The sequence below is a fragment of the Macaca nemestrina genome, chromosome 1 (assembly GCF_043159975.1).
Source record: "Macaca nemestrina isolate mMacNem1 chromosome 1, mMacNem.hap1, whole genome shotgun sequence".
In the NCBI taxonomy this organism is placed as follows: Eukaryota; Metazoa; Chordata; class Mammalia; order Primates; family Cercopithecidae; genus Macaca; species Macaca nemestrina.
The window spans coordinates 119,776,996-119,798,432 of NC_092125.1; the positions used below are offsets into that span (position 1 = coordinate 119,776,996).

The 21,437-nt window shown below is 39.6% G+C and overlaps 1 long non-coding RNA gene across 3 annotated transcripts in view; it reads left to right on the forward strand.

Annotated features, from left to right (window-relative positions):
* Window positions 1-2,094: 2,094 nt before the first annotated feature.
* Window positions 2,095-21,437, forward strand: part of LOC105479170 (uncharacterized) — a 95,973-nt gene continuing 76,630 nt past the window's right edge. For 2 of the 3 annotated variants that reach the window (XR_011620039.1, XR_985732.2), the window contains exon 1: window positions 2,868-3,212. This is a non-coding gene — a long non-coding RNA (uncharacterized lncRNA). Of the gene's footprint in view, window positions 2,326-2,867; window positions 3,213-21,437 lie in introns of those variants that run through there. The other variant, XR_011620040.1, reaches the window with a different exon arrangement.

Genomic DNA, 21,437 nt, shown 5'->3' on the forward strand with positions numbered 1-21,437 from the left:
GTGTAGAAGTGCTGTCATATGGAAGAGTGATCATATGTATTTTTGGAAACTGCATTGGGCAAAGCCACATTTATCATGTATCCAGCAAGTATCTAGTAAGTAACTGATATATACTAGTTCCTGCTCTAGGCAGTGGAAATACAACAGTGAACGAAGCACATAAATTTCCACCATGTAAAACTGGCATGTACTGGGGGAGTAAATGATAAAAAGAATCACACATACATATGCGTAATATAATGCTAGTGTTAGGTGAAATGAAATAAAATAGAGCAGGGTAAAATATACAGTCAAGCATGGAGCAGGATAGATAACGCAGATGGAGAAGACCTCTCTGAGATGGTAACATTTGAGCAGAGACTTGAATGAAAAGAAGGAGCAAGCCCAGCAGGCATTTGGGAGAAGAAATTCCAGACAAATAAAAACCAGTACAAAGGCCCTGAGATGGGAATGCACATAGTATGTTGGAAAACAGTGAGAAGCTAGTGTGGCCGGAGAGCAGTGAGTAGTAGGAAATGAGATCAGAGAAACAGTCATGAAACCAGGTATTTCAGGCCTATAATTACAAGATGAGGTAAAGCATTTTGATTTATTATAAATGTTATAGAAAACTATCAGAGGACCTTGAGCCAGAGAATGACATCATTTGGCTTACATTTTATAAGGACTAGTTAAGGGGCTTCTATGGAGAATTGATTGTAGGAAGGACAAGGTAGAACCAGAGAGATGAGTTAGGAGGCTACTATCATGGTCTAGGTCAGAGACAGTGGTGGTAGCAGTGGGTGAGAGTTTCAGAGAGACGCGATGTAACTTTGTATAAGAAAAACCTCCAGTTATTACAACTGTCCAAATATAGAATGGTCTGGGTGCTAAAGATGAGATTTCTGTATTGGGAGGGGTTTGGTCTAAAACAGGAATCAGCAATCTATGGTCCAAATCTGGCCCACCATCTGTTTTTATAAGTAAAGTTTTATTGAAATACAATTATACTCATTATTGTCTATGGCTACGTTTGCACTACAAAGCAGAGCTGAATAGTTGCAACAAAGAACATATGGCCTGTAAAGCCTAAAATATCTCTTTTCTGGCTCTTTACAGGAAGAGTTTGTTGATCCTTGATCTAGAAGACTCCTCTGGTTCTTCCTCCCTTCCAGAGTTCCTAGAATTCCATATGTAATTGTTCACTTGACATTTTTCTGTTATCTTTGTTCCGTGTAGGTAACAAAGTCTTCACAGATGGGAAACTTGCTTTCTACTTCTCAAATAGGTCTTTCTATTGCCTAATTATGAACATTTAGCAGTTTCCTTAAAATACACTCTTGGCCGGGCGCGGTGGCTCAAGCCTGTAATCCCAGCACTTTGGGAGGCCAAGACGGGCGGATCACGAGGTCAGGAGATCGAGACCATCCTGGGTAACACAGTGAAACCCCGTCTCTACTAAAAATACAAAAACTTAGCCGGGCGAGGTGGCAGGCGCCTGTAGTCCCAGCTACTCGGGAGGCTGAGGCAGGAGAATGGCGTGAACCCGGGAGGCGGAGCTTGCAGTGAGCTGAGATCCGGCCACTGCACTCCAGCCTGGGTGACAGAGCGAGACTCCGTCTCAAAAAAAAAAAAAAAAAAACACTCTTATTTGGGAGGTCAAGTATGAGGTCATTATCACTTTGTAAAGAAAAAAAAAATTGTTCCAAGGTTCTGAGTACATTACTATTTAATATTTTTCCTATAGATAGAGTGTATGCCACTGGCAATACCTATGAATTAGCTTAACAGTTGCTTAACAAAGTCATCTTGATAATTTTAAGAATGATATATGGGGTTAAGAATCAAATGTTTGAAGCTCCAGAGGAATATCTTGTTCCTGGCAACACACATGGGCCAAGGGTAATAGAAACAAGTGCAGTAACTTAGCAGCCAAAAGAGGTTGATCCAGCTCTCTGGCTTCTTCTGAAGAGGCAAACAGGTCATATGTTTGGAGAAGTGAAGGAATTGCATGCCTAAATAGACTATGACATTTCCTTTAATGAATGAGAAGAATGTTTGTACAAGATACAAACCAATCTTGGTTATCCAACAAAAGGCAGCAAGAGCTTCAAGTCTACCATGCAAATCCCTGGAATTTGATTTGCAAATAATTCTTATTCTCTCATATGAGGGCATTGGAAGAACAACAGTGCTGAGCAAAAGCAGAAATTCTTCATAAGAACTCTAAGAAAGAGAGAAAAGGGGGGTTTCTTACTTAACAATAGGTGTGAGATCCTGAAGATAATGAGCGAGAACAAAGAAAAGGGGGCAAGAGGAGCACAGTACACATCACTGATACTTACGGTGAGCCAATGCCCATGCTGCTAGCTTTCCAGGAGGCAGAGACTCTCTTTCCCTTTGCCTCTACTAACAAAAACATCAGATGAACTTCTATTTTGAAAAATGCTATCATTAGGCATTAGGACCAATTATGAGGAATGGATTTTTAAAAATTGAAGTTCATTTTCACCTCTGAATCTACACACAGACACACACAAACACACATACAAACACACACAAACAACTTAGACAATTATTCAGACAATTCAAACAAAAATCTCAAAATCTGTTACTTGTGAAGTTCTTTATCTCCTCTAATTATCAATACCGATCATATCAACTAGGCAGACCATAGCTCTCCTCTCTCCTCTCTATTTTGTGTTCTTTGTGTAGATGTATAATATTAATAACTAGACTGAAATCCTAAAGCAGTATTCACTGTTTGCTTCAGGGGTTGCCTGGGGTCATTATTTGGGCAATACTCCGAAATTATTAGTTCCCCCTGGTGTTTTAGTGATATAGCAACCTAATCAATTTTAAATAGTTTTATAGAATATTAATATCAGTGTTGCATAAAAACCTTTACTTCTGAAGCTTAGCTTTTAAAAATTCTTCCTAGAGCACCCCTTCTTCAAATATATCTAGGCCAAAAGCTATTTGGTATGTGACTGCTCATTTATGTATACACACCCATGTTTACCCAGTGCTTCTGAATCACTTATGACTGATTAATCTAGCTAACCATTACAGGCTGCATAGCAAGTGATAATATAAGTACCACCTTGTATTTGTTTACATAAGAGAGGCAGAGCACTGGCAAAGGAATTGTAAAAAACGCTTCACCAAGCAACCTGGGACAGGCTGCTGGACAACTCTGAGCTTGTTTTTTTCTGTCTACAAAAAGGAAATATGTATGTATTTCCATTCTATTTAACTATATGTTTGTACCAGTTTGTACCATTAACCTTCCCCACTCCCTCCCCACACTATTCTTTCCAGCTTCTGGTAACCGTCATTCTACTCTCCATCTCCAGGAGTTCAATAGTTTTAATTTCTAGCTCCTACAAATGAGTGAGAATCTGCAAAGTTTGTCTTTCTGTGCCTGGTTTATTTCACTTAACATGATGACCTCCAGTTCCATCCCTATTGTTGAAAATGACAGGATAAATATGTATTTCCATTTTATAGACACATATATATGTATTTCAATTTTATAAATATATAAATTCATATGTAATATATATATCCTACTAGATGAAATTATTTTAAGATCATGATTCTGAATAATTACAAATGGATAGCACAGACAGGATTATTATTATACTATTATAGAATACCTTGATTTATATTAGACCCTAGACTTCCTTGGAACAATTCTACGTCTGGAAAAAAGTGTGGTCATTACTCAGTAATGGTCTTAGTGAGAAAATATTGAATCAATAATTATGAATACCAAGATTTCATTTTTTAAAAAATTTTTATTTTAATTTTTCTGCTTACATAGTAGGTATATTTATTTATGGGGTACATGAGATATTTTGATACAGGCATACAATGCATAATAATCACATCAGGGTAAATGGAATATCCATCCTCTCAATCATTTATCCCTTCTTTGTAACAATCCATTTATACTCTTTTAGTTATTCAAAAATATACAATAAATTATTGTTGACTGTAGTTATCCTATTGTGCTATCAAATACTAGATCTTATTCATTCTATCTAGCTGTATTTTTGTTCCCATTATGCTTTCCCCCTCCCTCCCCCCAACTACCCTTCCCAGCTTCTGGTAACCATCATTCTACTCTCTATCTCCATGAGTCCAGTGGTTTTAACTTTTTGCTCCCACAAATAGGTGAGAACTTGCAAAGCTTGTATTTCTGTGCCTGGCTTACTTCACTTAACATAATGACTTCCAATTCCATCTATGTTGTTGCAAATGACAGGATGTCATCCTTTTTTTATCGCTGAATAGTACTCCATTGTGTATAAGTACCACTTTTTAAAAATTATATTTTAAATTCTAGGGTACATGTACACAAAGTGCAGGTTTGTTACATAGGCATACATGTGCCATGTTGGTTTGCTGCACCCATCAACTCATCATTTACATTAGGTATTTCTCCTAACCCTATCTCTCTCCCAGTCCCCCAGCCCCCAACAGGCCCCAGTGTGTGATGTTCCCCTCCCTGTGTCCATGTGTTCTCATAGTTCAGCTCCCACTTATGAGTGAGAACATGCAGTATTTGACTTGCTGTCCTTATGATATTTTGCTGAGAATGATGGTTTCCAGCTTTGTCCATGTCCCTGCAAAGGACATGAACTCATCCTTTTTTATGGCTGCATAGTATTCCATGGTGTATATGTGCCACTTTTCTTTATCCAGTCTATTATTGATAGACATTTGGGATAGTTCGAAGTCTTTGCTACTGTGACAAGTGCTGCAACAAACATATGTGTGCATGTCTCTTTATAGTAGCATGATTTATAATCCTTTGGGTATATACCCAGTAATGTGATTGCTGGATCAAATGGTATTTCTAGTTCTAGATCCTTGAGGAATTGCCACACTGTCTTCCACAATGGTTGAACTAATTTACACTCCCACCAACAGTGTAGAAGTGTTCCTGTTTCTCCACATCCTCTCCAGCATCTGTTGTTTCCTGACTTTTTAATGATCGCCATTCTAACTGGTATGAGATGGTATCTCATTGTGGTTTTGATTTGCATTTCTCTGATGACCAGTGATAATGATTTTTGCATATGTCTGTCGGCTGCATAAATTTCTTCTTTTGAGAAGTGTTTGTTCATATTCTTTGCCCACTTTTTGATTTTTTTTTCTTGTAAATTTGTTTAAGTTCTTTGTAGATTCTGGATATTAGCCCTTTGTCAGATGGATAGATTGCAAAAATTTTCTTCCGTTCTGTAGGTAGCCTGTTCACTCTGATGATAGTTTCTTTTGCTGTGCAGAAGCGCTTTAGTTTAATTAGATCCCATTTGTCAATTTTGGCTTTTGTTGCCATTGCTTTTGGTGTTTTAGTCATGAAGTCTGCCCATGCCTATGTCCTGAATCATATTGCCTAGGTTTTCTTCTAGGGTTTTTATGGTTTTAGGCCTTAAATTTAAGTCTTTAATCCATCTTGAGTTAATTTTTGTATATGGTGTAAGGAAGGGATCCAGTTTCAGTTTTCCCAGCACCACTTATTACGTAGGGAATTCATTCCCCATTGCTTGTTTTTGTCAAAGATTAGATGGTTTTAGATGTGTGGTGTTATTTCTGAGGTCTCTGTTCTATTGCATTGGTCTATATATCTGTTTTGGTACCAGTACCATGCCGTTTTGGTTACTGTAGCCTTGTAGTATAGTTTGAAATCAGGTAGCATGCTGCCTCCAGCTTTGTTCTTTTTGCTTAGGATTGTCTTGGCTATGCAAGCTCTTTTTTGGTTCCATGTGAAATTTAAAGTCGTTTTTTTCCAATTCTGTGAAGAAAGTCAGTGGAAGTACCACATTTTCTTGAGATATTCGTCTGCTGATGGACACTTGTTTGCTTCCCAGTATTGGGTATTGTGAATAGTGCTGCAATAAACAAGGCACTGCAGATAGCTCTTTGTACACTAATTTCCTTTCTTTGGGGTATATACCTAGCAGTGGGATTGATGGATCATATGGTAACTCTATTTTTAGTTTCTTGAGGAAACTCCAAACTGTTTTACACAGTGGTTGTACTAATTTACATTCCCAGCAACGGTGTATGTTCTCTTTGTATGTATGGTTCTCTTTTCTCCGTATTCTCTCCAGCATTTATTATTGCCTGTCTTTTGGATAAAAGCCATTTTAATGGGTGAGAGGATATCTCATTGTAGTTTTGATTTGCATTCCTCTGATGCTCAGCGATTTTTAGCACCTTTTCATATACCTGTTTGCCATTTGTATGACTTCTTTTGAGAAATGTCTGTTCAGATCTCTTGCCCATTCTTAAATTGGATTGTTAGGTTTTTTTCTCTATAGAGTTGTTTTATCTCCTTATATATTCTGGTTATGATTAGCACCTTGTGAGATTGATCATTTGCAAAGATTTTCTCCCATTCTGTGGGTTATCTTTTTTACAGATTGCATTGAATCTGTAGATTGCTTTGGAAAGCGTGGACATTTTAACAATATTGATTCTTCTAATTCATGAACACGAAATATCCCTCTATTTTTCATGTCCTCCTCAATTTCTTGCATCAATACTTTATATTTTTTATTGTAGAGATCTTTCACTTCTTCAGTTAATTACTAGGTATTTAATTTCATTTGTAGCTATTATAAATGAGATTCCTTTCTTGATTTCTTTTCAGATTGTTTGCTGTTGGCATATAGAAATGCTACTGATTTTTGTATGTTGATTTGGTATTCTGCAACTTTACTGAATTTGTTAATCAGTTATAAGAGTTTTTTAGTGGCCCACATGCTGAGGAGAAGAATGGGTATTCTGTAGCCATTGGACAAAATGTCTGTAAATATAAAATCCATTTGGTCTATGATGCAGTCTGGTGTTTCTTTGTTGATTTTCTGTCTGGATTATCTTTCCAATGCACAAAATGAAGTTGAGGTCTTCAGTTCTAATTGTATTGGGGTCTATCCCTCTCTTTAGCTCTAGTAATATTTTTTTTATATATCTGGGTGCTTCAGTGTTGGGTACATATATACTTATAATTGTTATATCCTCTTGGTGAATTGATCACTTTATCATTATGTAATGATTATGTTTGTCTCTTTTTATAGTTTTTGTCTTGAAACCTATTTTGATTGATATAAATAAAACTACTTCTGTTTTTTTGGTTTCCTTTGAATACAGTCTTTTTTCATCCCTTTATTTTCAGTCTATTTAGGTCTTTACAGATGACATGTGTTTCTTGTAGGCAACAGATCATTGAGTCTTGTTTTTTAAATCCATTCAGATTTAAATCCACTTGTTTTTAAAATTCACTGTATGTCTTTTGAGAGTTTAGTCCATTTACTTTTAATGTTATTATTGATAATTAAATACTTTCTCCTGCGATTTTGTTTTCTGTTTTCTGTCTGTTTTGTGGTCTTCTCTTCCTTCTTTCCTTCCTTCCTTCCTGTCTTCCTTTTAGTGAGGGTAACTTTCTCTGGTGGGATGCTTTAGCTTTTTGCTTCATGTTTTTTGTGTATCCTTTGTATATTTTTTTATTTGAGTTACCATGAGGCTTGTAAATAACATCTTATCCATTATTTTAAAATGATGACAACTTAACTCTGATAGCATAAACAAACTGAGAAACAAGCAAAAAGAAAACTAACAAAAACTCTACATTTTAACTTTTTTTTTTTTTTTTTTTGAGATGGAGTTTCGCTCTTGTTGCCCAGGCTGGAGTGCAATGGTGCAATCTTGGCTCACTGCAACCTCCACCTCCTGGGTTCAAGAGATTCTCCTGTCTCAGCCTCCCGAGTAGCTGGGATTACATGCATGCACCACCATGCCCAGTTAATTTTGTATTTTTAGTAGAGATGGGATTTCACCATGTTGGTCAGGCTGGTCTCAAACTCCTGACCTCAGGTGATTCAACCACTTTGGCCTTCCAAAGTGCTGGGATTATAGGTGTGAGCCACCATGCCTGGCCCTACACTTTATCTTTGTCTGCCCATGGTTTTACTTTTTCTTGTTTTTACTTATAGCTTATCGTACTGTCTGGCTTTGTTTTTGTTTTTGTTTTTTTCCTCAAGATGGAGTCTTGCTCTGTTGCCCAGACTAGAGTGTGGTGGCAGCGTGATCTGGGCTCACTGCAACCTCCGCCTCACAGGTTCAAGCAATTCTCCTGCCTCAGCCTCCCGAGTAGCTGAGATTACAGGCACATGCCACACACCCAGCTAATTTTTGTATTTTTAGTAGAGACGGGGTTTCACCATGTTGGCCAGGCTGGTCTCAAACTCTGGACCTCATGATCTGCCTGTCTTGGCCTCCCAAAGTGCTGGGATTACAGGTGTGAGCCACTGTGCCCGGCCATCTTACTGTACTGTCTAAGTCTTGAAAAGTTGTTATTATCTTTCTGTCTTTCTACTTAAGATATGAGTAGTTTACACACCACAATTACAGTGTTATAATAGTCTGTGTTTTTCTGTGTACTTACTATTACCATTGAGTTTTGTACCTTCAGATGATTTCTCATTGCTCACTAAAGTTGTGTTCTTTCTGATTAAAGAACTCCCTTTAGCATTTCTTGTGGGACAGTTCTGGTATTAATGAAATTCCTCAGCTTTTGTTTGTGTGGGAAAGCCTGTATTTCTCCTTTATATTTGAAGGATATTTTTGCCAGGTATACTATTCTGGGGTAAAATTGTTTTCCCTTTAGCACTTTAAATATGTCATACCACTCTCCCCTGGCCTGTAAGGCTTCTACTGAAAAGTATGCTGCCAGATGTATTGGAGCTCCATTGTATATTATTTGTTTCTTTTCTCTTGCTTCTTTTAGAATCCTTTCTTTATGCTTGACCTTTGGGAATTTGATTATTAAATGCCTTGAGGTGGCCTTGTTTGAGTTTAATCTGCTTGGTTTTCTATAACCTTGCTGTACTTGAATATTAATATCTCTCTCTAGATTTGGGATAACCTCTCTGTTATCCTTTCAATAAGCTTTCTACCCCTATCTCTCTCTCTCTGCCTCTTCTTTAAGGTCAATACCTCTTAGACTTGCCTTTCTGAGGCTGTTTTCTAGATCTTGTAGGCATGCTTCATTCTTTTTCATTCTTTTTTCCTTTGTCTCCTCTGACAGTGTATTTTCAAATAGCCTGTCTTCAAGCTCACTAATTCTTTCTTCTGCTTGATCAATTCTGCTCTTTAACAGGCTCTGATGCATTTTTCAGTATGTTGATTGCATTTTTCAACTCCAGAATTTCCTCTTGATTCTTTTTGTTTCCATTTCTTTGTTAAATTTATCTGATAGGATTCTGAATTTCTTTTCTGTGTTATCTTGAATTTCTTTGAGTTTTGTCAAAACAGCTATTTGGCATTCTCTGTCTGAAAGGTCACATATCTCTGTCTCTCTGGGATTGGTCTCTGTGGCCTTATTTAGTGTGGTGAGGTCATGTTTTCTTGGATGGTTTTGATGCTTATGGATGCTTGTCAATGTCCAGGCTTTGAAGAATTAGGTAGTTATTGCAGTCTTTGTAATCTGGGCTTGTTTGTACCCATCATTCTTGGAAAGGCTTTCTAGGTATTTGATGGGACTTTGGTTTGGTGATCTAAGTTTTTTATCACTATAGCCATATCTGCATTAGGAGGTACCCTGAGCCCAGTAACACTGTGGTTCTTGCAGACTCATAGAGGTACTGTCTTGGTGGTCTTGGATAAGATCTTGAAGAATTCTCTGAATTACCAGGCAGAGACTCCTCCCTTACTTTCTCCCAAGCAAATGGAGTATCTCTCTGTGCTGAGCTGCCTGAAGCTGTGGGAGGGGTGACACAAGCACTCCTGTGGCCACAACCACTGAGACTGTGTTAGGTCAGACCTGAAGCTAGCACAGCACTAAGGTCTCACCAAAAGACCACCATAACTACTGCCTGACTACTACCCACATTCACTCAAGGCCCTAGGACTCTACAGTCAGCAGGTAGTGAAATCAGCCAGGCTTGTGTCCTTCCCTTTAGGGTGGCGAGTTTCTCACTCTCCAGACTGGTGCAGAGACACTGTATGGAGGCCAGGACTTAGAGTTGGAAACCTTAGGGATCTACCTAGTGCTCTATTGTTCTGTGGCTGAGCTGGCACCCAAGCCACAAGGCAAGTCCTTCCCCCACCACCCCCCCCCCACCTTTTTTTTTCCGAGATACAGTCTCACTCTGTTGCCCAGGCTGGAGTGCAGTGGCTCGATCTCGGCTCACTGCAACCTCCGCCTTCTGGGCTCAAGCAATTCTTCTGCCTCAGCCTCCCAAGTGGGTGGGATTACAGATGCCTGCCACCATGCCCAGCTAATTTTTGTATTTTTAGTAGAGACAGGGTTTTATCATGTTGGCCAGGCTGGTCTCGAACTCCTGAACTCAGGTAATCCCCTTGCCTCGGCCTCCCAAAGTGCTGGGATTACAGGCATCCTTCCCCCTCTTATCTCCCATATCCACAAGCAGAGGAGTCTCCCCACATGGCTACTGCTGCCCCAGGCCTGTGGCAAATGCTGCCTAGCTACCACTGATGCTCACTCAAGGCCCAAGGGCTCTTCAGGCAGCTTTTGGTAAATGCCACCAGGCCTAGGACTCTCCCTTCAGGGCAATGGGCTCCCTTCTGGTCCAGGGAAAATCCACAACTGCCATCCAAGAGCCAAGGCCTGGAATTGGGGGCCGTAAGAGCCTGTTTGGTGCCCTTCCCCACTGTGACCAATCTGGTACCTAAGCTCCAGTCAAAGACTCCTCTACTCTTCCCTCTGCTTTTTTTCAAGCAGGAGGAGTCCTTCCATGTAGCCCCTAGATCTGTGAATGTGCTGGGTCACACCTGAAGCTAGCATGTCTCTGAGTCTCACCCAAGGGTCATGACAAATGCTGCCTCACTACCCCCTGCTGATTATTCAGGGCCCAAGGGTTCTTCAGTCAGCAGTTAATAAATTCTGCCAGGACTGGGTCCTTCCCTTCAAGGCAGTAGGTTTCCTCCTGGCCCAGGGTGTGTCTAGAAATATGGGAGTGCCAAGGCTTGAAATGAGCACCTTGATGACTCTGCCTGGTGCCCTATCCTATTGTGGCTGAGCTGGTATCCATGTTACAAGACAAAGTCTTCTTTATTCTTCCTTCTCCTCTCCTCAAGTAGAAGGAAGGAGTCTCTTTCAGAGTTGTGAGCTGAGCTGCCTGGGGTTAGGGTAGGCATGGCACAACCATTCTCTTGGCCATCCCGGATTGTGTCTCACTAGGTTACATGCACCCCAAGTCCACACAGCACCAGGACTTGCCCAGGAATTGCAGTCCTTGTGGCCTAGAGTGACTTTCGAGTTTATTGAGAACTCCATAACATTTTAGCCCATGGTATCAAGGGTGGCTGGAATTCAAGTTCCAACTTTTGGGATGGGCAGTTCCCCTGTGGTTAGGGCTGGTTGAAATGTTCTCTCCATGGGTGCCAGCTGAGATCCATCTGGTGTTTTGTTTGTTTTTTTTCTGTGACAGGGCAGCACTGAGTTCCAATACAAAGCCCCACAATCCCTGTGCTCTCCCTCCCCCAAGTACCCAGAATTTCTCCGTGTGCCATGAGGCTGCTGCCAGGGGATGGGGGTGGGTGGCTTTGGCATTTCAAAACTGTCTTTCCTGCTCTCTTTCGTGCCTCCTTCAGTGATATAAATTTAAAACCAGGTACTATGATGCCCACCTGATTTTTGGTTCTTATGAAGGTGCTTTTGTGTGTTGAAAATTGTTCAACTTTGGCCGGGCGCGGTGGCTCACGCCTGTAATCCCAGCACTTTGGGAGGCCGAGGCGGGCGGATCACAAGGTCAGGAGATCGAGACCATCCTGGCTAACACGGTGAAACCCCGTCTCTACTACAAATGCAAAAAATTAGCCGGGCGAGGCGGCAGGCACCTGTAGTCCCAGCTACTCGGGAGGCTGAGGCAGGAGAATGGCGTGAACCCGGGAGGCGGAGCTTGCAGTGAGCTGAGATTCGGCCACTGCACTGCAGCCTGGGCGACAGAGGGAGACTCTGTCTCAAAAAAAAAAAAAAAAAGAAAAGAAAATTGTTCAACTCCGTGTTCCTGCAGGGAGGATGATCAGTGGAGGCTTCTGTTTGGTCATCTTGCTCTGCCTCCTGGTCCCTAGATTCTGTTATTATTATAGTTGACCCTACTGTAGGTCGCGGCTATTTTCTTACAACAGTTTGCATTCTCCAAGCTCCTCTAAGTATGCCCCTTTAAAAACTTGGGGTTCTGTTGGTCACATTTTCTAGACACCAAACAAGGATATACAGTTTGACCTGGGATTTTTGTCTTGTAATCAACAATAAGAGATATTTTGTGTGATGTATTGTGGACACCACGTTACTAACATTTCTGTGACCTTCTTACTATAGGAAAAAATCAAAATATTTGAAATGTAGAAAGTCTGAGATAAACAAGGGTTTATGGATATGATAGTTATGATAGATAGCCCACAAATGCCCAATTTTGAGAAGTAGAGTCCAACTTCAGATGCAGAAAATAATGTGTGACTTGATTATTAGTGAAAACACAACTTTTAATGAGGCAAATGTGCTATTTAGTAAATTAAAATGAGAAAAACAAGGCTGAAAAGGAAACACCCCTTTATCATCAAGGGAATCTCTTAGAATTTCCCTCAAAGTAACTCTTCTGAATCCAATGGTCCAAAGAAGGCATTACTTCTTCTGATTTGTTGTAGTTTTAAAAAAGAGGTTTGGGGTCAGGTGCAGTGGCTCATCCCCCTTTGGGATGAGCCGAGATGGTGGATCACCAGAGGTTAGGAGTTGGAGACTAGCTTGGCCAACATGGTGGAACCCCATATCTACTAAAATACAAAAATTAGCTAGGTCTGGTGGCACGCTCCTGTAGTCCCAGGTACTTGGGAAGCTGAGGCAGGAGAATTGCTTGAACTTGGGACATGGAGGTGGCAGTGAGCCCAGATGGTGCCACTGCACTCCCACCTGAACAACACGGTGAGACTGCATCTCAAGGGAAAAAAAAAAAAAAAAGAGGTGTGGGATGGAAGGGGATGGGGCAGGTATTATGAAAAAATAAGAAGGCTATACTGCAAACTACACATTAACATTATAGAACATTATATGTGAGCAGTTTCTGTTAATTTGTTATAAACTGTGCAAATTTTGGTTTTCAGTAACATTCAGATCTATCAGATTTACTCAAAGTAAAAACAGGCAAGGGAAAGAGAGTTGAAAATTGTATTTTAGCAAAAACATGGAAAAAAAGCTGTAGTGTTTGTACACAAAAGTTAGCCTCCTAGTAACCAAGGCAAAGAGGAAAATATGATGAGTTATATAACTTATTTTTATATAAGTTGTATAAATAAGTTATATAACATTTTTTCAATAGAAGCAAACAGGCCAATTATTCATGAGAAACAATCCCTTTCTGACACTGGACTCTGAAAATAATTTGTCACAGGGTTTTTTTAAATAAAGGGAGAGAAATTTTTTAATAAAGGACCTTGAGCAATTTAATGGCTGATATTTTCTAGTTAGGAGATTTTACATACATATGAGAGCAGAGCTGTTAAAGAAATGTCTTTCTTGCAGGGGAGGAAAGACAAAATCAATCTCTGTCTCTCATACGTGCGCACACACACACACACCCCCACACCCAACACCTACATCCTTGTCCACGTATACATACCTTCAAAGGGTATGTGGCCCAGATGGGGTATGGCCATAAAGAAACCACAACAATTACATCATTACTCACTCGCGGCTCTTCAGCGAGGTAATAAGAGGTATGTTCCCTTTGAAGCGGGCGTAATCGTTCTTCCCAGCCCAGATGCCTAAGTATGGGGAGTGGGATTTGTAGCAGTTGTCTCATTTTGCCACCTGTTCTGCCACTCTTTCTTCTATTGAGGCGTAAGAAAGAGTAATAGGTCGGGAGAAAGGTGTTCACATCATCTCTTCCCCCTAGCGAGGTTTGTGGCTAGAGTCCTTCCTGGCTGGAGGGAAAGATCTGAATCTCTATGCTGTGATCCTAAAAGAGCAGGAAATTAAGCTAAAGATGATATGTGCTGGCAGGTATAGATGAAAATGGTAGTTTCAAAAAAAGAAAAAGAAAATGGTAGTTTCACTGTGCTCTCCATGTTATAAAACATGACACCTTCATAGAGAAAGATTAGAGGAATAGCACAGGGTAATGTGTTTTTCAGAATGCTACCTTCAATGCTTGACTGCTTGTTAAAGACCTATCAAAACAAACCGAACAGACTATGTGGTGCTTTGGTGGATTAACACTGGGCTGGCTCTTACATTCTGAGATTTCAAAGTTCCTTTGAAGTTAGTGTATTAGGAAATCACTTTGCAAGTCGCACCACTATAAGCTTTAGATGTTTCCTAATAACTCTGTGATGGAATAAGAGTTGACTAACTCTTCAGGATTTAACAAGGAAGAGAAATTTTTTCTTGGCAAACATGAAAATAAGATCCTTTAACCAATGAAAAAAGAACACGGAAGTCACATGGCATTTGCCAAAGGTGATCTTTTCTTCTAAAAAGTCAATTTCCTTCAGAATTTTGTAACAGTTTTGTTCCCTTAATGTGGCCCTACATCTTAATATTAGGGTAATTTCTTTAAAATATTAAAATTTGACTTGTCATTAAAGTAACCATTATGAGCCTTGATTTTGTTAATATTACTTGAGTGACCTTTCCGTCTGAGGAACGTAAAGTCCTTTGTAGGAGAATTAGTCTTCTACTTCCCCTTAGGATCATTTGGGTTGAACTGGTGATTAGGGTGTGTGAGCCTCGAAGGTGAGAAGACAGTTCATATCAAGTACCTCAGGGATCAGGTCCTGACTCCTACTACAAGCTAGAAGTTCCAGAAATCCTCGCTTATCCCACAGTTGTGCACTCAGTGGTTTTAGTTACAGGTGGTCAACCACATTCCAAAAATAGGTAAGTACAGAACAAGAAGATAATCTGAGAGATACAGATTACATTCCCATAACTCTTATTGACGTATATTCTTATACTCGTTCTTATTGTTGTGACTTTCTTATAGGGCCTAATTTAGAAATTAAACTTTATTATAGGTATGTATGTATAGGAAAAATGATAGTATATAGAAGGTTTGGTACTGTTTGAGATTTCAGGCCACCACTGGGGGATTTGGAAGGTATTCCCTGCAGATAAGGGAGAATATTACTACACTGGTTTTCCACATACTGAGTGCCTTTACAACATCAGTGCCTCTTAGAAAAGCTAAAAACAAATCACACAAAAATAAATAAAGAAATAACAACACATCACACTGATTGAAGAGTATGGAACAGAAATGCTCTGCTATTTTAAGGTAGCTGCAGCATTTGGATGTGAATCTAATGACTTTCCTGTTATCACATCTGTGTATATTTATAAACTTAGCGTAGAAACGTGCGTCACAACTGATCCCTTGAAAGTAGTTGAGGTTATGGTGTGGGGGATGAATGTGAAATTTAACTGCAAGATCAAGCTTCTTAAAAGGTCAGTGGGGTGGAAAGAATAGTAATTGTTCCAGCTGAGCTACTTTTCACACTACATTTTTGATGCAATGACTAATTATTGTGATTATTTTCACCAGCAAAGTTTCCTTTAGAGTTAAATATATTTATTTTCTCTTTTCATCCCTAAAAAGTATTTCAAGCTTTGGAGGAATTCCATATGTTTTCTACCTATACTGAAGCAGTGTGCTCTCATATGTTTCCACAAATGGTGAACCACCTTTTTCCCATTGCTCTTCTTTCTGTGACACATATTTCTCTCTTTGTATCTGCTCAAGAAAGCCAGCTGGGGCTTAATGAGAATAGTCAGCTCCCATGTTGACCATATTCTCACCTGGCCTTTTGAGGCCCCGTTCAATAACTGTGCATATAGCCAGTGGCCAATAAGCTCGAATTTAATATAATGAGCGGACACATCATTTCAATAGAAGGAGATAGTAGGTGTAGAAATTGTAGGTTTAAAAAAAGTTATCTGTAGTATCTGAAAAATTACTGTCTACAATTTTTCGGTTTAATATCAAATGTGGCCACTTTACTGAGCATGTATCCGAAGAAGTTACAGAAGAGAGTTATTGGAGCTGCCACACCCACAGTAGTAGAAAGAATGAAAGATTAGAAGAATTAGATATATCATTTATAATATAATAATAAGTCCTTAAATTCCTATAATTCTTCATACTTTTCTTTCTTTCTTTCTTTCTTTCTTTTTTTTGGAGACGGAGTCTCGCTCTGTCGCCCAGGCTGGAGTGCAGTGGCCGGATCGCAGCTCACTGCAAGCTCCGCCTCCCGGGTTCACGCCATTCTCCTGCTTCAGCCTCCCGAGTAGCTGGGACTATGGGCACCCGCCACCTCGCCCGGCTAGTTTTTTGTATTTTTTAGTAGAGACGGGGTTTCACCGTATTAGCCAGGATGGTCTTGATCTCTTGACCTCGTGATCTGCCCGTCTCGGCCTCCCAAAGTGATGGGATTGCAGACTTGAGCCACCGCGCCCGGCCTCTTCATACTTTTCAAAGAGCTTTCACACACCCACATTCTTGTTTGCTCTTCACAGGATCTGGGAGTGATCATACCAATTGAATTTGAGACCAAATGAGCATAGCTGGAAATCATATTGCTCAATATGTGACCTGTGAAGAACAGTCCAGTTTTCCAAATTTTGAATTGTTCGCACCACCATAAAACAAACACTAACATAAGGTCTTCAGGAGCGAAATGAAGCAGAGATCTAGGGACTTATTAAGCAGACTATCATATTCTGTCTATTTCTTCCCCCAGCTGATAATACGAAGGGAAAGAGTATCTTGGCCTGTGTGTGATTTGAATTCACACTGTTGTTAACTTTACCTGTGTTTTTAAATTCATAATATAATTGTCAGTTATTTGCTCAGATAACTGTGTGATTAATTTGATTTTTCAGTCTTTGAACAAAATCTTTGGTATTTAAAATGCCTGATGAGTGAAAGATATTGGGACCACACTTCCTTCCACATGAATGAATGATTTCTGAAAATGATCATACACAGGAATCAAACTTCATTTCAATTTTCTAGAGCCAGGTTAAGTAAATCCAACCAGTATACATTCATCTAGTCAACAACTTTAAAATTTAGAATCCCAGAATTTTATAACATTGGGACTGGGCGAGAAATCAGTAACAGAGGGATCTTAAGATATCTGTTTATTAAATACAAAAACATGAGACTAACCAGAGAATTTATGAGTATAGATTTCAGAAAGTTTGGTTTAAAATGGCACTGGCACACGCTAATATCTCAGAAGATTATAAATGTCAGCATATTTCATACTGTCTTTACTCATGATGGCTCCCCTTTTACTCAAATTATGGCTATTTCTTACTAAAATTGTAGTTTTTTAGTATCTTCAGTATTATCTAGAGATGTAACAAAAACATACCATAGAAGTTTTTCTTTCAGGCATTTTGGAAACAAGCCAAAAATGGACCGTTCATCTTTACATAGCATGTCTTAATAAAATAGTTATAATGGTAATTATTCATGTTTATTATATTTTTCTTAAAGATGCCTTAAAATATATATTTCACATTTCATTACTCTGTGTCATAATGCAGCATCATAAACTTAAATATCAAACCACTTCTTGTTACAGTACAAGTACTAAATATCTCTAAAAATGTGAAATCCTCTTTAAATGGTACTTTCTCAAAAACTATTTTTCTGCACCTCTCTAGGTATTGCATTTCATAACTCGATTCTTCTCATTTTAAGAGTAATTGGCTTTTCATAAAATCTTGAAGTTGGGAGGTATATTAGGATTGCATTCAGCTGCCAGCAGCAGAAAACTTGACAGACAGCAGCTTAAGTAAGAGGTTTAATGGGCCCTGACTACTTCTGTTCATCCTCGTCAGCAAATGGCCTTTGTCTTCACAATCATAACATGGCCACTGCACTTCGGCTCTTCCATCTTCATTCCAGCAAGGAAAATAAGGTTATGGGTAAAGGGCAATGCAAGAGCAATTACTGTTAGGCCAGCTGAATCTGTCTCTTTAAAAAATTGAGACATAATTCCCATACCATAAAATTCACCTCTTATGTTCACAAGGTGGTGCAATCATTATCACTGTCTAATTCCAGAACATTTCCATCATCCCCAAAATAAATCTGTACCCATCAGCAGCTGGCACTCATTCCCCCTTTCCCCCTCCCCAAACCCTGGCAATCGCTAATCTACTTTCTGTCTCTATGGATCTGCCGATTCCGAACATTTCATATATATGGAATCATACAATATGTGGCCTGTTGTGTCTTCCCCTTTGCATGATGTTTTTAAGGTTCATCCATTGAATGGAAGTATCAGTGCTGCATCCTTTTTTATGGCTGAATAATATTCCCTTATCTGTATATAGCACATTGGTAAATGAATATTTGTGCTGTTTCCACTTTTTGGTTATTAAGAATAACGCTGTTATGAATAGTTGTGTATGAGTCTTTACGTAGACATATGTTTTCACTTCTCTTGGGTATCTAGCTATGAGTGTGCTCAGTCATACGGCAACTCTGTTTTGGCTTTTTGAGGAACTGCCAACCGTTGTCGAAAGCAGCTGCACCATTTTACAATCCTGCCAGCAGTGTAAGAGGGTTCCGATGTGTCTGTCTCTTCTAAAAGCTTTTCTCAAAAGCCTCCCTCACTCCGCCCCAGGACTCCTGCTAACATCTCATTGGCCGGAACAGGGTCATGTGGCCACTCCCACCTACAATTGAGGCTGGGAAAGTGAGTATTTTAGAATTTAAACCTCTGTTGTAGAAAAAGAAAAAGGAGATTTGCATCTTTGTGTGCTGAAGAAGTGATTCTGGTCATCTTTTTTGATGGAAATCCCCTCTTCAAAACCCCTGCTAGGGGGCATCCTGCTTCTGTATGAACACTGCCGGTGATCAGACTCTTGTCTCTGAAGGGAGGCCCCCATTCCACATTTGAATGGTTCTTACTGTTTGTGTGTCCTGTACACTGAGTAACATATCTAATATTTTCCCTTCAGAAATAATAAAGGGAATATGGCTATGGAAATGAAATCGCGTCATTAATAATGTAAATGTGATGTTCCAGCTATTATTGCCTAGCTCACAGGAGGGCTCAGTAATTGTTTCTCTCCCTTCTGCTCCCCTCCCTTTCATCTTTCCCTTCTTTCCTCTGTAATGGGATGGCAAGGAGAATACATTCTGTTGTTTTGGTAAATTACACATCTCTAGGACATCAGGGATGGTGTTGTCTAATTGACTTTGGTTCACACCTGCTGCAACTTAAACATATGCAAGCATTAATGAATTTTTTTCCTAAAGTAGAGGGAGAAGAAAGCTGGTGATAGAGGAAACCATTCACAGGCCTCACCATTGGATTATAAGCATGCTGGGTGCTTAATGAGTTGCTGAATAATATAACACTTCTTTAGTTCTTTGGCTGCCTCATGATTAAATGCTATAAATATTTATGATTTATTACTGATGCTTTGGATAGGGTAGGCTTTGGAAGGCTCATGGATCTCAGTGATTCTAAAGGAAAATAAGAAAATACAACTATATAAAGCTGCTTATTTATAATGCTGCTGTAACGGGCAGAAGCTGGTGGAGGTAAAGCTATTTAGAGGCAATGCCATTTAAATAGTTTCTTTTATCATTGATTATATAATTTTCATTAGCATATACTTATAATAAACAGGAATTAAAATCATCACTTTCTACTAATAACACACTCACCTTTGAAGGTTTCAGTTAGGTTGCAAAATCAAAGAGCTCTGCGTAATGTTTACTGCAACTGCCGTCTTGCTATACGTGGCAACAGGGACCTACAATACATGCGGCTTTTTCTCCCCAAATCAGAATACTTGTCTCAGGGAACCAAGGCTGGCAGTGTCTGCAGCATAAACCCCAGCTGCATCTAATACCCCACTTGCAAAACTTTCTGCTCCCTCTTTCTTCCTTCCTTCCTTCCTTCCTTCCTTCCTTCCTTCCTTCCTTCCTTCCTTCCTTCCTTCCTTCCTTCCTTCCTTCCTTCCTTCCTTCCTTTCTTTCTTTCTTTCTTTCTTTCTCTCTTTCTTTCTCTCTTTCTTTCTCTCTTTCTTTCTCTCTTTCTTTCTCTCTTTCTTTCTTTTTTTTGAGACAGAGTCTCACTCTGTCGCCCAGGCTGGAGTGCAGTGGCCGGATATCAGCTCACTGCAAGCTCCGCCTCCTGGGTTTACGCCATTCTCCTGCCTCAGCCTCCCGAGTAGCTGGGACTACAGGCGCCCGCCACCGCGCCTGGCTAGTTTTTTGTATTTTTTTTAGTGGAGACGGGGTTTCACTGTGTTAGCCCATGTTAGGATGGTCTACGATCTCCTGACCTCGTGATCCGCCCGTCTCGGCCTCCCAAAGTGCTGGGATTACAGGCTTGAGCCACCGCGCCCTGCTGCTCCCTGTTTCTTTGGTTCTACTGGTTTAGAGGTTAAGTCCCCAACAGAGTTAATACTTGCACAAGGGGCGTGGAAGCGTTGCAGGGTCAGCTGTAGTGCGGGTTATTGATTCAGATAACTAGGTTTGATTCCTAACTCCATCAAGCTGCATGACTCTTAGCAGGTTATTCAACCTCTCTGAGCTTCAGTTCCTTCATGGAGCTACTATGAGAATTGATTGAATTACACATGTGACATACTTGCCAATAGCAAGTGCTTAATTAAACATTAGATATTATCTCCATTAAAATGAATCATAAGCAAATATTTTGACCTGCAATATACCTTAGAATACAATGGACATTTATGAACAGTGTACTAGATAGCTTATTGCTCAGACATAAGAAAAATGTAGTGTATACAGAAAAATAGAAGCATTAATTTTTTTCCCTGAAATTAATGCTGTCCCCTAAAGTATGTATGGAGAACAAAATTATTGAGTCTGGCCTTTTCACATATCTCATTGCATCTTTATATCCACCCTTTGAGATTATTATTATTATTTTCTTCATTTGACTAATGAGGAAACTAAGACTTTGAGAGAGGAAATGCTTTGCCCAAGAGACAAAACTAGTAAGTGGCAGAGCCAAGAATTGAACCCAGGTCTTCTAAACAATCAATAGATACGCAAAGTGATGACAGGAATATGTTTTTGCTTTATATGGCTGTTGTAAAAAATGGAAAGGCAGGTTTAGGGGTGAGGTAGAGGAGGAATAGAAAAAAAAACTCATCTTCCTATAATTCTCCATGAAGGAATAGAATGGGTTCTCCTTGAAAAAAGGTCAACCCATCTCTCCTATCATGCAGATAGCCATCACATGACTGCAAAACAGATCTCTTATTTCTTGGGTTTCCAAGCTGGACGGCTTTTAAATATAAAGTTTCACTAATTTTTTTTAAATCACAAAGGCAGGGCATTCAAATGAAATTATAGTTTCTTTTTAACTGTAGGTGTAGCCTGGTCAGGGTCTAAGAAGCCTTTGCATTATAGACTGAAGTTTTT